We start from the raw sequence: 14,405 nt of genomic DNA on the forward strand, positions 1-14,405 counted from the left end.
CTGTATGCCTTCCTGTGTATCATTACCTTCTTTTTCTTGGAACTAGTAAGACCGCAGCAATTGGTAAGGCTGTGATGTCAAATATCTGCAAGTACTTTTACTCTACTTAAAATTACTGTATTTTGGTTTGGCCATATTACTGCTAACACAGTATTTAATTCACAGGGTTTACAAACAGCTAGAAGATACAGTTGGTAAATAATGCCAAACCTCACACTGATAACAGCTGAGATGGTATGTATTATGGCCTCTAGATGAAGCAAACTGATAGAGAGCATAATAAGGGAGAGAATTTGTAAACGTGGACAAATATGATATACCATCAAAGAGTCAGTATGACCTTTCCAGTGTAAAGAAGCCCACAGAAACAATCATAAACACTACTACCAAAATTAAAATATTGTAGTCAGAGCCAGAATTACTGTAATTTGGGAGCAAAGTGGAGGATGATGTCTGATGATTTAAGATAGAAATAAAAGCCCACCATTACCTTTTGATTTGAGCATCTATGCGAAATTGTAGGCAATGAAGCCACACTGAAAAATATTTCTAGTCTCTCATGATTTAAAAAACCAGCATTCTCAGTTATAGTAATTATTGCAAATTGTTTCTTCTTTTATTATCTTCCCCAATCCCAGTCCTACAGCTGTGTATTACATTTTATACACCCTACTATCAAAAAAGCAATCTTTACGGCTACAATCTGAATAGGTTTTTGTACCTGGAGACTCTTCAGTATTTTAAATTATTGCAATGACTATACATTATTTCCCAAATCAGCAACACCTCTCCCGAGTAAATAGCCTGCAGCTGGTGAGCTCTGGAAGACAGAAATTATACTCTGCCTCTCTCCACCCTGATCATTACAAAACTGAATTCCTTTCTAGCATGAAGGCAAACAAGAAGTTTTGACAATTTTCCATGTGCTGGATGCCCTCCAATGTGACTCCAAAAAGATGCTGATTAGCAAAATTGTCAAAGTGCACATATTGGTGATCTCCTTATACAAAGGAGTGTGTAAAAATACTTACAATTCCAGTACTCAATGAAACATTCGCTCTATATGATACATAAATCAGAGTCACCGCAGTTTTACCATGGACTAAACCTGGCACCTGGCATCAAAACCCTACACCCATTAACTCTTTTCTTTCCTGGATCCAGGCATTTTTAAAATGTAGATTATCACACACACAATACATACAGTGGCTGAAGATTTGCTCTGCTAAGAACTACTTTTGCTGTGTTGCTATTTTCTTGAAGGTAAGAAATCCTTGGGAGCAAAATACCTCACCCTACAGCAGACAAGTAACAGAATCTTTCCACATTAAAGAGAAACAAAACCCTATTCAGCTCCTCCTTACTGTTTTTCATCCAACTGCAATAACTCAAAGCACAATTGTCAAATATTTCTAAGAGGCCATAAATTTAATTTTGCTTCTGAGTTCAGTTTGAGAGAAGTGTGGCAGAACAAATGGAAATATGTATATAATTTAAAATTAAAATGTAGAAAGAAAGCAAATTACTTGTTATGCCTCTGCAGGCATTCTGAAAAACGATAAAGGGCTACAATACCAAAAGTTGTACAACATACAGAGCACAAACAATTCACTGCCCCAAAGATAAAACATTCATTTTATCTTACTGTCAGAGGCAGAAACCCTCTCTCCTATACTCTTCCACGATCTCCTAAAGGATTCAGGTTTCCATGAAAAGGAGTTGCTCTGCCTTTTTACCTGCACCTAAGCCCTTTCAGTGTCCACGTTTTCTTGCAGTATCTGACCCTTTCTGTAATTATTTTCTTCACAGCATGCCCCAAGTTCAGTTCTTCTGTATAATCTTACCTATCTCCAAATAGCCTCCAAGCATTCTCTTCTAGCATTTAAAACATCCTGTTCCTTGGCCTCGCATAGCAATCCTGCACATGAAATCCTGTCCCAGAGAAACTACCGGGCACTAGGGCTGTGTGACCATAGTACCCATTAACCCAGGGGGTAGAAATTTGCTTCAGTTAAAGCACGAAGAGACTGCTGAGATCGGCTCCTCATAAAGCTCCTGATGACTGCTTTTATAGGACTCTTTATCCTCCTCCTTGGCAAATCTGTGCCCCTGGGCACCATTAGCACTTCAGGGGCAACTGGCACCTCAGCTGACTCATTACTGGGCGCTTCAAAATGCCTCTGGTACAAGTGGTTACTCCCAAATCTGTTTCTAATCCTGCCTCTTCTAGGGACTAGACTCACTGAACCCTGCCTAGTCACACAAAGTCCAAGTCAACATCAATTAACTGCACAGTAAAATAATAAATAAAGGTATCTGTAGTAGGGCAATACTGCTTACCAGTGACCAACCAAATGGAGCCTAAACATTCAAATCCAGAGAATCCCAGACAAACTCTAAACTGTCTGTATTTGTTATACAACACATTTTCCTCTTGATTTCCATCTTCTGTAATATTTGTACTTCATGCACATCCACCCATCCTGAGTGTTTTGTTAGTCTTACGATGAACTACCTACATCCAACTCACCAGCCTATCATTTAACTTCCTATTATTTCAGTCGTACAGATAAACTTTGTAAGACAGGCCAAGGAATTTTATCCACCGATCTCTGCATCACATTTCTCTTCAGACTGGGTTAGAACATAGAGGGGGGAAAATAATATGAATGGATCTGGGGTTTCTCTCTTAAAAAAAACAAAGCAGAGATACATGTAGGTAAGACTGGCTGATTTTACCCACAAAGATCTTTGTGAAACTTCGAGTTTTTTAATTGCTGCTACCAGAAATCCAGCACATTTCCTATCACCAGAACAATATAAAGGAGGAACAAGGCAGAAATGGTAACAAAGCCATTAAAAAAAGGAAAGGAAGGGAATAAGTAAATACAGGATAAACCTATAGGACCGTGTAAGAAAGCAAAAGCATTTCTAGTTAACTAGGGAAGAAACATCACAAAAGGGAGAAAATAAAAAAGAAAAATAAGCAGTACTTTAAATAAATGTTTATCTGAAGTTAATGGATACATGATTCTAAGGCAACAAGGGAGGACACTGAACTAAATCAAAATTTATCCAGAAGCCAAGGCATAAGTAACCAGTGAAGGTGCTGTGCATCTTTTATGCAAGAGTTTTACATAGTCAGGGTTATAGAACTGGCAAAAATAAGGTTTAAGATTTCTAAGGAAACTTCCTTTACAAAGCAACTTCCTCTGTTCAAACAAGGCTAAAAATAGCTTCTGTAAAAAAGAAGAATCCTGTATACAAATTGATACAAATTAAAACATTCCAAGGATCTGTTCTTCCCTATTATTGTAATTTAGTTCAAGTAAATATTCCCTTGTAGACCTTAAGTCTGAAACACTGCAACATTATACTTGACTTTTTTGTAACTGTAATTTTTAATCTCTTTTATCAACAATGCAAGAGAAGCTCTCCCACCACACTTAGAGCTCCACCCTACATTTTTACTGAAACAAATACCAGCACTCCCATTGGCTTCAGGGGACCAGGATCCAGTAGTACTGCAAGGTCACAGATCTCTGGAGGACTACTGATGATCTTTTTCTACCAGGCCTCCTCCTGGGCATAAAATTGAATTTTCAGAACAAAAGAAAACCAACTGGCTGACTGGGCAGCCAAAGCAAAACAGCAGGATATAAATGTGGGTCCTGCCAGGAGGAACGCTGCCACAGTAAAGTGTGGCTCCAATTACAGCTTTCTTCAACTAATTGTCCCAGTTCAGATCATCCATTTAGCTTTTCTAGTGGAAAGAGCTGCAATGGTTTTGATGGCTGATACAAAACCCAAAGAGAGTTCCTAGTTGTAGCAACACTTTCAGAGTATAAAGCAATCCTCTCCACTCTCCTTATAATTTCAGGGGGGAGGTGAGGAAAGCAGCTGATTTTGTACTTGAAAGCATCAGCATGTCTCCCTGGACTTTCAGCTGTAGCCTAATGAGTTGGCAAGTGTATTTTTGCACTACAACTTTTCTCAGGATAATTAACAAGATCTAAAATGAACTTTCCAATGCAGATTAAGCTAAGCCAGTTTGTTTCCTCATGAAAAAGTCAGTGCTTAATGATGCACACAGATGTAAACAACTGGTGCCCTTCTTGTTGGTTTCAACAGAGACATTAAGTCCAGTAGGAGCTCCACAAGAGAACTGTTCACCCAGCCACATTCTTCATATACCAGTAGGTAACTTTACTACCATCTCACAAATCATTTGCTAAGTAAATTATGAATTAATTTTCCAGTGTCGTCCATCTGGTGCTTCTGACAAATGTTAATTTAATACAAACTGACTCCTTAAAAACAGGAGCAAACCCAAAGAAAATAAGAAATGCTGAGCCAGCCACTGAAGAATACTACAGTGACATGCCGAAATCAGAGAAGGAGCTTTTGAGCAGGAACAGGCTCAGAGCTGAGAAGTAAGTGCTAAGGATCTTCACAATTTTATTTTTTCTGATGGTCTCACTAGACTACTGGAGCACTGGCACATACCTTGTCCCCACAGCACAAGTCCACCAGTGTGTGGCCACCACAACACCATGAGCACTCGCTGGGCCACTAGCATTTTCACCCCGATGTGAACATTTGGACTCACTCTGAGTGGGTCAGGAAACTCTTCTGGTGACTCTGCCAACAGCGCTAGCACCTACAGCAGTGAAGCAGGAGCCAAAGCATGAAAACTTAAAGACTTATGGTGAAAGCCCTTTCACAGCCAAGCATCACAACTCCTCTCTTGCTGAAGTATGTGAAAAAGTTCATGCCACTTGAAAGGAATAGCAGGACCTAATAGGAACCCGGTAGGAAACTTCTTATTTGTGGACAAGACTAACCAAGGTTACAGGTATGCTGAGGTGCATCAGTTCAACACAGAATGGTGTATCAGGGAAATACAGATGACACAGATGCTTCTTTCAATTTGATTAAGGCTTGTCAATATCAAGTACAACTCTCAGAGGACAAGAAACCACACATTAAACCCCCACACTTTGCCACTACTGTTTCCCACCTTCCTTTTCACGGCCATTCCCCAATATGTGAGGAGAGAGATATTTCAGACTTTACGGCTACAAGGCCAATGTCAGTGATAAAAACTGAACTCCCCAAGGGAGCTAAATAAGACCCACCAAGATTTTAAAAAGCTATTTACTTATTCCCACGCAGGTGGCTTAATACTTCTTCTGGGCAGAACACTTGAAAAGCAGCTAATTATGCACATCCAGTCACGGACCAAAAAAGCAGTCCAGCTATTTTAGAATTCATTTACTGATATTTGATACAGAATGTTATTGCCAAACTCCAGCTGTCAGCATTTGGTCATCCTTTTGTTGAAATGATGATATTTTTCTGAAAGAAATCTCTGGGAATATGAAAGCTAATTAAGAGAAGATGTCAATGACACAGAACATTGTCCAAGAATAATACCCTCTTTCTGCTAAGTAAATGCTTCAGCTTTACTTTAGCATTTATTTCTGGTGTAGGAGACTGTGACAATGATCTAGGACAACAAAATTATTCTTACTGCACTGAACGACCAATGGCTATTTAATAATTTTGTTTGACATCTGTTAATGCAAAAGGCTGGGCTACCCTCTGTAAAATTATTAACATGTTGTATTTCAACCAGTTTACAGAGCAAACTGGGAGCCCCCTCCTTTGGCCTTCAGTAAGGCAAGAACTCTCATTGACTTTAACGGGATTTTCCACTTGAGTGCTATGTAGAAGGGCCAGCTCCTAAGCAAATTTGCTTACTCTCCTGCTTTGGTTAGTGTCTCTGGCACTACAGACTGTCCCACTGCTTGTGTCAACATTCCTCTTCCCATTCCCCAGCAATAACTGCCAGTCTCCTAAATTCAGCACCTCTGTATGAGTGATGCACTACTGCTGCAAGCAACACATATGGAATCTGAAACCCTGTCGAGAGCACTTCTGCACCAGCACTGAGAGGACACCCATGCTGTGCCATGCCAACCAGGCCTACAGGCCTGTGTTGCAATGTTTTGGCAGGCCTGATTCTGAACAAGTGGCTACACACAAAAGAGGAACCGGCCTTCCAGGGAGCAGACTTTTGCAGGAAAACAAGCATAAATGGTACTCCCTGCAGATGGAAAACGGTAGAGGTTAGCATTTTGCACCAGCCTCCCCATGGGAGTAGAACAGGGAAATCAACTTTGCTGTCGTTTACCCCACCCAAGAGATATTTTGCACTTAACTTGCAGGCTTCATAACACAAAGCTAATAATTTACTTTAAAAGACAAAGTATGGAAACAGAATATGTTCCTGTAAGAAACTGTATAACCTATCCATGAAACATCCCTGCTCTTCTTCCAAAATTTATGAATCAAGATTATGATTAATATGGTCAAATGTACCAAAACAACCTGAGAGCTCAAAGCGGATCTGGCTTTAAAGCTCACCCAGTGAGGCTTAGCACTCAAACTGATGAACAAATTACCATGGTGTAACAAAGCCACCGCACAACTGCTGAGCTGTGGCAACAGTCCCTGCACACGCTCTTAGCCCATGGGAACAGTGGGCAAACATGACTTTGCTTAGTCCGTAAGATAAAAAGGTTAAGCTTAGACCCTTCAGAGCTGCCCTGAGCTAATCATGAGCACCCAGGCAGTTACTGCAGCTTGGGTGGCCTGCAATAACTCATTATTTTGAGGTAATTTTTTTAGAGGGTCAATTATCCAGAAATTTTTTGACATTTAATCTCTTTGCAAAAATAAACACACACAAATTCTCTTATTTTCCTTTACATTTATCCATTTACATTGTCCATTCCTTTACAAAAATGTAGTTTCAAAACAAATAAAAATGAAACTTTTTCCAACCATATTGAGCCAGCATGTGCAGTCCTAAGCCATGAGCCATGAAGCTTTTTGAGACTCATTTATTAAGAGTACAATTGTTTAGATTGTAAAATACCTTACTATATCTTTAAAACTGTAAAAATACACTATTCCTTAATGTTACTCCAATCACATACAAACACAAAATTATATTGAAATTCTTTGAAATATTTTCATTATTTTTTTCTCCAGGGATGACATATGTTTCTAATAACTTGCCACTGAGCAAACAGATTTAGCTGGGTAGCAGCATGCTGAGGAAGATAGCAGGATTTTCAATTTTCAGATGAAAGCAGTTCTATTCCCTGGCAGCCCTACTCCTAACCCCTTTAGGCCAGATCAAATTTTTCTAAAGCTAGCAGGTCCCTGTCTTTGACTTCAATGGAAGTTGAATCAGGTTTTCCACATACCTGCAGTAAACAATTTGAAGCTTATCAATTAGAATATTTTTAATCAGTACTTATACCAGAGGGAATCTGTAGCAATTAACAGGATTTCTGGCCTTGGTTATTTACATATGCTTAGCTAAAAGACAACCCAGTTTTTACCAGAGAGTAACATCCATCTAATTCAGCAGACTCACAGACTACTTTAGATCATCAAAAGGAAAGTGCTATGCAAATTATACAAGTCTCCCCTGCACCTAATAGCAACAGATTTTTAAATCTATTACATAAATTTACACAAGTAAAATCTATGGTACTATTTCAGGTGAGGATTAGTTTGCAACATGCATCTCACTTTTGGCTCCACAGTTTTTTCACAGGAAAGAAAGTATTTTTCATCTTTAGACACCTTTATTCTATGTACAATCCGTGGCTCAAGAAAAGTCTATGTATGAGAATATTTCTATATTTCATGGACCTCTCAGATAAAAACTTTATCTAGTATTTTCAAACAGAGGTGCTTAATGACAGGTGCCATCTAATCAGTCTCACATAGATAGGAAAGTGTTGAGCCCCTAATGATACAATAACTACTTGTACAGGAATTCTCGTTAAGCTAAGGCCACAGGAAGCTTTGCTTCACACTTGATTTAGCCCAACTATTTGAAGAGCTAACCCCCAATTTTATTCACACCTTCATGTAATTTCATTTGGACAGCTGTTTTTTCCCTACACTAACTCTTTAATGCATGAAAACTGACATCAACTATTTAATTAAATTCTTTTAAAATATTGCCTTGCTAAAAATAAAGCTTTTATGATTAACAGGATATACACAAACACATACATGTGAATATACCAATAAAAGAGACCGAAGTTCTATTACTAGAGGTCTGTATTTGACAAAGATTCTACAAATAAAGCACTGCAGCTGCTTGTATCATGCAAATGGTTTGTGCCACATTTTTGTACAGCTTTTCTGTTCTTTCTGATAAAAATCTTTTCTTTCCTAGGAGAGCTCAGTGTTTTGGATCTGACATTTGTCTAGCAGTTTTATAAAGTAAGAATGAAACTATATTTAGTTCCAGAAAGCCATGGTTTGTAATGCATGCAAAGCTGCAGAAGAATCAGAACTAATCTTAATGAGGAAAACTTTTATCAAGTGTAATTCTATCTGTTCCCACCCAAATGGGACTAATTTGTTCCATTATCTGTAAAAATACCAGCTATACACTTTAAAGCCTCTGAAGCATATTTGTTCAAATAATAACCATGCAAATGTACAACCACTCAATCATGCCAGAGGCTGCTCCCCAAGCATCTTCAAATCTTTCATGAAAAGCTGTATCAATCATCACTAAGGTATCTTTCTCTTGCCGCAGGCCCAGCCAGTATCGTGGACTAGGTGATAGGATGGAAAGAGGAGAATAAGACCATATTTCTCCACTGTACTGCTGCTAAAGTCCAGCAGAAATAAGACTAACACAGCTATCACAGACTGATCCTTCTCATACCCCTGACTGTATTCCTTCATAATGAGGAGCTAAGGAGTCTTTCTTCAAATGAGGCTCCCTGGGAACTGAGGCAGCTAGCTGTTGGTGAGTCAAGGCATACAAGCTGAAGGAGCTATTCTGGGAAAATAATTCCTTTTTTTTTTTTTCGTGAACAAAGACTGCAAGATTTGTCTCTGTGGTATAACCTTACAAAGCTTTCTTAGCTTCCACTATAGCTATAGAAGACTTGGGAACACCCGGATCTTCCAAGAAGTACTCAGCATCTTGCAGAATCAGGTGCCTCATTAACAACTAGATAGATCATTACGTATTAATAAATTGAATCTATAACCTAGGAAGTTAAAACAGAAAGCACGTTTAACATCAAGCGTAATAACATGTATGTAAATGCATGTAAGCAAAGCATGTCTGTAACAGCATGTATGCAAAGCAGGCTCACGGGTTCTCTGATTCGCTTCCCAAGCAGAATATGGACAGATGACATCAATTTTTCTATGGATAAATGCATATGCTAAATATCCATATGTATTTGTTGTGATGAGTAATCTGATAAATGTTCAAAACATACACAGTAAGAATATGATACTTGGTACTGTCAGAGAACGATATACTCTATGCTCCATCTATACGCGCTAACGAATAAGAGGATCTTGCTACTTTCATTGTACTGGCCCTATGAAGACTTGTGATGCTCTTATGGCCAATTCTGCTATGACAAACTTCACCAGAGACAACATTTGGTCTTTAAGAATGTATGTTAAGTACCTAAAATATCTAGGAGGGAAAATTCTGAAACATGAACATAGACTCTTTTATGTTATGCATCATCTGTTATGCAAATAACATTCACACATCACTAATTCTTAAGTCTAAATATATGAAAATAGAAAATGAGAAATTAATAACAAAACAAGAAGTCAGTTAGAAACTAACTTTCTCTAAAACCAAATACCGACTTTTTGAAATTAGGTACAACAGTCACCAAGCAATTAAAACTGTAATGCATTTTAAAATTGTTTTTATGTACACTACTTCCTTAACAACAAGTGTATTATTCTTATTTTTCCCTTTCAACGAGGGAAGAACATGGATGGCAGAATGTTGCCCAGATAACTGGGCCATGCACTTCAGACTTAATGGACTTGATCACGGTTTGGGTAAGGTGCTGTAAAAGCATCAAAACATGCATGGTACGAGGAATTTCATAGAACCACGTTCATTGTATTTATTTCTGTAGTCAGGAAAATAATATCCAGCTAGGCTAAAAAAAGATCCACCCAGAGCTACAGAATGGTGGCTACCACCATCTCAGTTCCAAGGCATACTCTCCTGGCTTACGGTCCTGAGGAAGGGAGGGATGTCCCCGCCTGCCAGAGACGCACACGTGACAATACTTTGTGGAATGACCAGTAAGACATCCAGGAGGGCTTTTTACTTGTTTAACACCTCATAAGAAATGTTCTTAAACCACTTGAGATGCAGAACTCTATACCACTCTAGAGTTTGGCAAAAACTGTAAATCTCATATACAAAACGGGGCAAAAACAACCAAAAGGTTGGACTCACTCACCTCAGCAGCAGGGTAAGGAACAGCGCTCAGGATTGAGCCAACTAACACACTGCTAACGTTACAATCACTTTTATTTTGCCAACTGCTTCTACTGTTTCAAGCCACGCTGTCAGTGACAGGGTCACTTTTTAAAATCAATGATCAACAACAACAGTTTGATTTCTTCCATCTCGACAGGTCACAGGAATTAGATGGAATTATCAAGGATTTATTCTGTCACTGTATATGAGAAGAAATCAAAAGTTAGATCGATTTTTTTTTTCTTATTTTGATTTCTTTGAGATGATGTCTTATTTTGAAAAGTAACAGAAAGGAATAAAGGTGGACAGCAGGCTAATAGCTAAGCACATAAAGACTTCTAAGACGTAACCCATTAATGCTCACTGCAGATACATACCTTCCCTAGCAGGCACACTAATAACATTAACATAATAAGCTACTAAGAGCAAAAAAGTTAGATGTCATCACCTCTAAAAACTGGAGATGGATTTCAAATCTTATCTATATGAATCAACACCTATGTTCAGCCAGTATACAACACAGTCTCTACACCAACAGATCTATAAAAGACAACCCTGAACACTAGACAAACAGGTGTTTGCCAGGAAACTAAAGTTTTTGATGTAGGTCATGCACCATGTTCCCGCAGAAGCGGCGGTCAGCTGAGGCCTCAGAACTGCCATGGAAGGCAGCAGCCGAGCTGCAGGGTGGGAGATCTTGGGAACATGGAATGGTGACAACTGCGGGGGACTGACCACGGACAATTTCTTGTGGTCTCCAAAGACAATATACGCCTCTCCCACCCTAATCTGTTACAAATCCCATCTTGGAGCACACATATGAGAAGTTCCTGGCAGGAATCCTATCTTTACTACATTAATGGCAGTGTGACGCTGTTCTTCTCCTGAGATTATCTTTCTCAGGACATTTTTCATTTTCTCCCACTTTAGCTGCACGTTTTTCAAAAAGAAGGGAGCAGCCCGGGAGCACATACCCTGGTGTCAGCATGCTACTTCCAGCTTCTTTAACGAGAGAAAACTAAAAGTATCAGACGGAGATCCCTTTTTTTTTTTAAAAAAAAAAAAAAAAGGACAGAAGAGTGCCACTTTGCACTACCAACCCCAACGACCAGAAAACCCCAAATCAGACCAGCTGTAGAGAAGACGAGCGGTGGTTTCGCAGAAGCAAAGCTCTGCGCTTTGAAGCAGAAGAGCGCTACCCAAGAGCGAGCGGAACGGCTCCGGCTCTCCCGGTGTTTACCTTCCCAGGGACCCGGCGCAGTGCCCAGCTGTGGGGACGTCTCTGCGCTTCAACAGGCTGGAAGTTACCCCCGCAGCGCCCACCGGGGGCTCCCCAGGCTCCGCGGCCGCCCCCCTAGCTGCTCCGCGCCTGCGGGCGGGCGGGAGTGCCGCGGCAATCCGCCCGGCTCTGCCTGGCCGCGGCCAGCCGGCCCGCGCCCGCCCTGCCCTGCCCTGCCCTGCCCTGCCCTCCCCGGTCCGGCCCGGCCGCGGCGCCCCCCGCTCACCGTGCTCTGGCCGCCGTGGCGGGGGCGCGGAGGGGCTGCGGCGACTGCGCGGCTCGGCGGGGCGCGGGGCGGGGGCAGGGCGGCCGGGCTGGCGGAGGCGGCCCCGCGGCGCGGCCCCGGTGCTTCGGGCCGGCTCACACGTCAGCCCGCGCCACGAGACCCGGATCTGCCGGCTCCCGACAGCGGCGGCGGGGCCGGGGCGGGGCCGCGCGGCTCCCGCCCCCCGCGCGCGCCCCTCCGCCGCCCGGCCCGGCCCGGCCCGGCCCGGCCCGGCCCTCCGCGGGGCTGCGTGCCGGCAGGGGCAGCCGCCTCCCGCCCTTGGCGCCCCGGCTGAGGCAGGCTTGAGGATACGCAGCCGCGGTAACGCGGCGTGCCGGACGGTGTCACTTCGGCCTTAAAATAAAGCCCCGGCTTAAAAATAATTTCAGCGCTGTGGAGAGGCCAGGAGAGTCGCTCCTGTGGGGCCTGGCGTGCGTGTGGGTCAGCCACAGCCCCCGCCGTGCGCCCCGGCAGAGGTACGCACGGTCACTCCGGTTGCTCGGCCCCCAGCCATCACCTCCGATAAGTAGGAGGGAATTTACAGTGTAGTTTCTCACCTAGAAATCGAAAGCCTGTTCAGGAGCTCATGACTCACAAGGCTTCTCAGGAATTAAAGCATCCCATAAATGTGCATTTAGAGGCTGTGGAATGAAGTTAGAAAGGAAAATTTCAGATCACAGCTTCGCACGTCAGCCAGCTGGGATTACCTGTGCCTAGCCAAGGCCCTGAGGTGTCAGGCTTCTGTATGGAAAGATGGACCACGTCCTGTCCTGGGGACAGCGGTAACATGCCATAATGCAGCGGGGATTACACAGGGAAGAAAATCTTGTCCTCCAATACTTCCAAGAGTGGCTTACCTCCTCCAAGCCAGAAAAAAAAGGATGATGCTACAATTACAGTGAGAAAGGAAGGTTGGATGGAAGTTGCAAGTTCTCACAAGTCAGTACCTCCTCACGGTGCCAGTGCCTTGTAACGGCTGATGTGGCCCACATATGGGGACAAGCTTGGCTGTTCTCTGCGCTCTTTGCTGTTGTCAACGGGGCTTTCAAGCCTTCTTTCGTGGCTACAGTTTTTTTCTGAAAGTTTTTTTCTAGCCCTGGGTGTCAAGCCTGTGTTACTCTGCCAAGGCTCGGGTGCAATGCCAGTTGGCAGCCTTGCACGTCCAGCCATCATTGGTGTGCAGAGCCACTTCTCCCTGCAAGACATGGGTAGGCTACCTCTGCTCATTGAGGGCTGGCCCTAGACATAACTGTTCCGCTTCCTGAGAGGCAGCAGGCAGGCAGCTTCTGTCTAGCCATGCCATGCAGCCCTGACTTGCTGTGGATCTTGCCTCTCCTTTCCCATGTTTCAGCCTGTTCTCTCGCATTAACACCCAACTACTGGCAATACTGAAAAGTGAATCAAGGTACTGATACAAAGCCAGGCCATCACACAAAAAAGCTAAACTATGCAGAGCTCGTGTCATCTTCCTCAGTCCAGGGAACTGAACCTCTGATAAGGCACTGAGGATGCTAAAATTTATCTTTAATTTGGAAATATGAAACTACATGCCTACAATGTTTCTTAGAACAAGTTTCTTGACAGCCTGTCCAGGAGTTTAGAGTGCAACAAGACCCATGAACATCAGCAACGTCAAGGTATGCTTGGCTTGAAGTATACTTTGGCTGTCTTGGCTAAACACAAAGGTATCCAAGGCAACAGTGTCAGAGGGTGGTCATAAGCAGAATGATCAACAGTTAGCTGCATGTTTCCTCCCACCTCTCCCTCAGCTATCCTAACCGTTCACCTGGGAACAAGCCATCCAAGAACCCAGTAGAGTCAGCTTCCCAACACCACTGAGCAGCCTTGCCTGTGTCTCCCACACCTAGTACACAAGGTTAGTCATTATTCTAGAAAATAGATCTGAGATCATGAAATCCCAGAACCAGACACTGCTTACCACTACTCCTGGCTCAAACAAGAGAGGAGGGCAATGGCAAACACACAGTAGTAGAGAGGAAGGTTCCTCCTGTCAAGATGAGGCAGGAACACTGAGCACTTCAATTTTCTTGCCTGTGGGTAAAGCCAAACAGCCTGCTTTTGCTAAAAGGATGGCAAGCATACTCAGGGCAACTGCTGGAATTGAGAAAAGAGTCTCATAGTGATTGATTCTTGGAGATCTGAATTTGAACAATCCTAAAACTGGAAGGGCAAGACTAAGTGAGCTGGACAGGCAGTCTCAGATGCCTTGTCAAAAATAATATGAACCTGCAAAGAGTCTGTCAAGGAGAGGCAGGAGCTGATGGGGATGATGACTGAGGGTATCTACAAGAAACTAGTATGCAATGACAGCACTTAGAGCTAGAGCTGTGGCATCTTCCTCCCTTGCTTTGAATCAAATGCAGTCTTCTCAAAACTCAGCATATCACATCTTTCTGGCTTATTTCGCACATTGTCCCATCCAGGAACTCTTATCCTGTCTGGTAATCTCTTGAAATTGTCCCTTGATGAGGCCTGCAAGCAGC

At 42.5% G+C, this 14,405-nt stretch overlaps 1 protein-coding gene across 2 annotated transcripts in view; it reads right to left on the reverse strand.

Moving 5' to 3' along the window:
- The window catches only part of SMIM14 (small integral membrane protein 14), a 42,712-nt gene extending 30,723 nt beyond the window's left edge, over positions 1-11,989 (reverse strand). The window contains exon 1 of one of the 2 annotated variants that reach the window (XM_074904678.1): positions 11,863-11,989. The gene's annotated coding sequence lies outside the window, so the exon portion shown is untranslated. Of the gene's footprint in view, positions 1-11,597; positions 11,689-11,862 lie in introns of those variants that run through there. The other variant, XM_074904679.1, reaches the window with a different exon arrangement.
- Positions 11,990-14,405: the final 2,416 nt, after the last annotated feature.

Source organism: Athene noctua, chromosome 4 (genome assembly GCF_965140245.1).
Source record: "Athene noctua chromosome 4, bAthNoc1.hap1.1, whole genome shotgun sequence".
In the NCBI taxonomy this organism is placed as follows: Eukaryota; Metazoa; Chordata; class Aves; order Strigiformes; family Strigidae; genus Athene; species Athene noctua.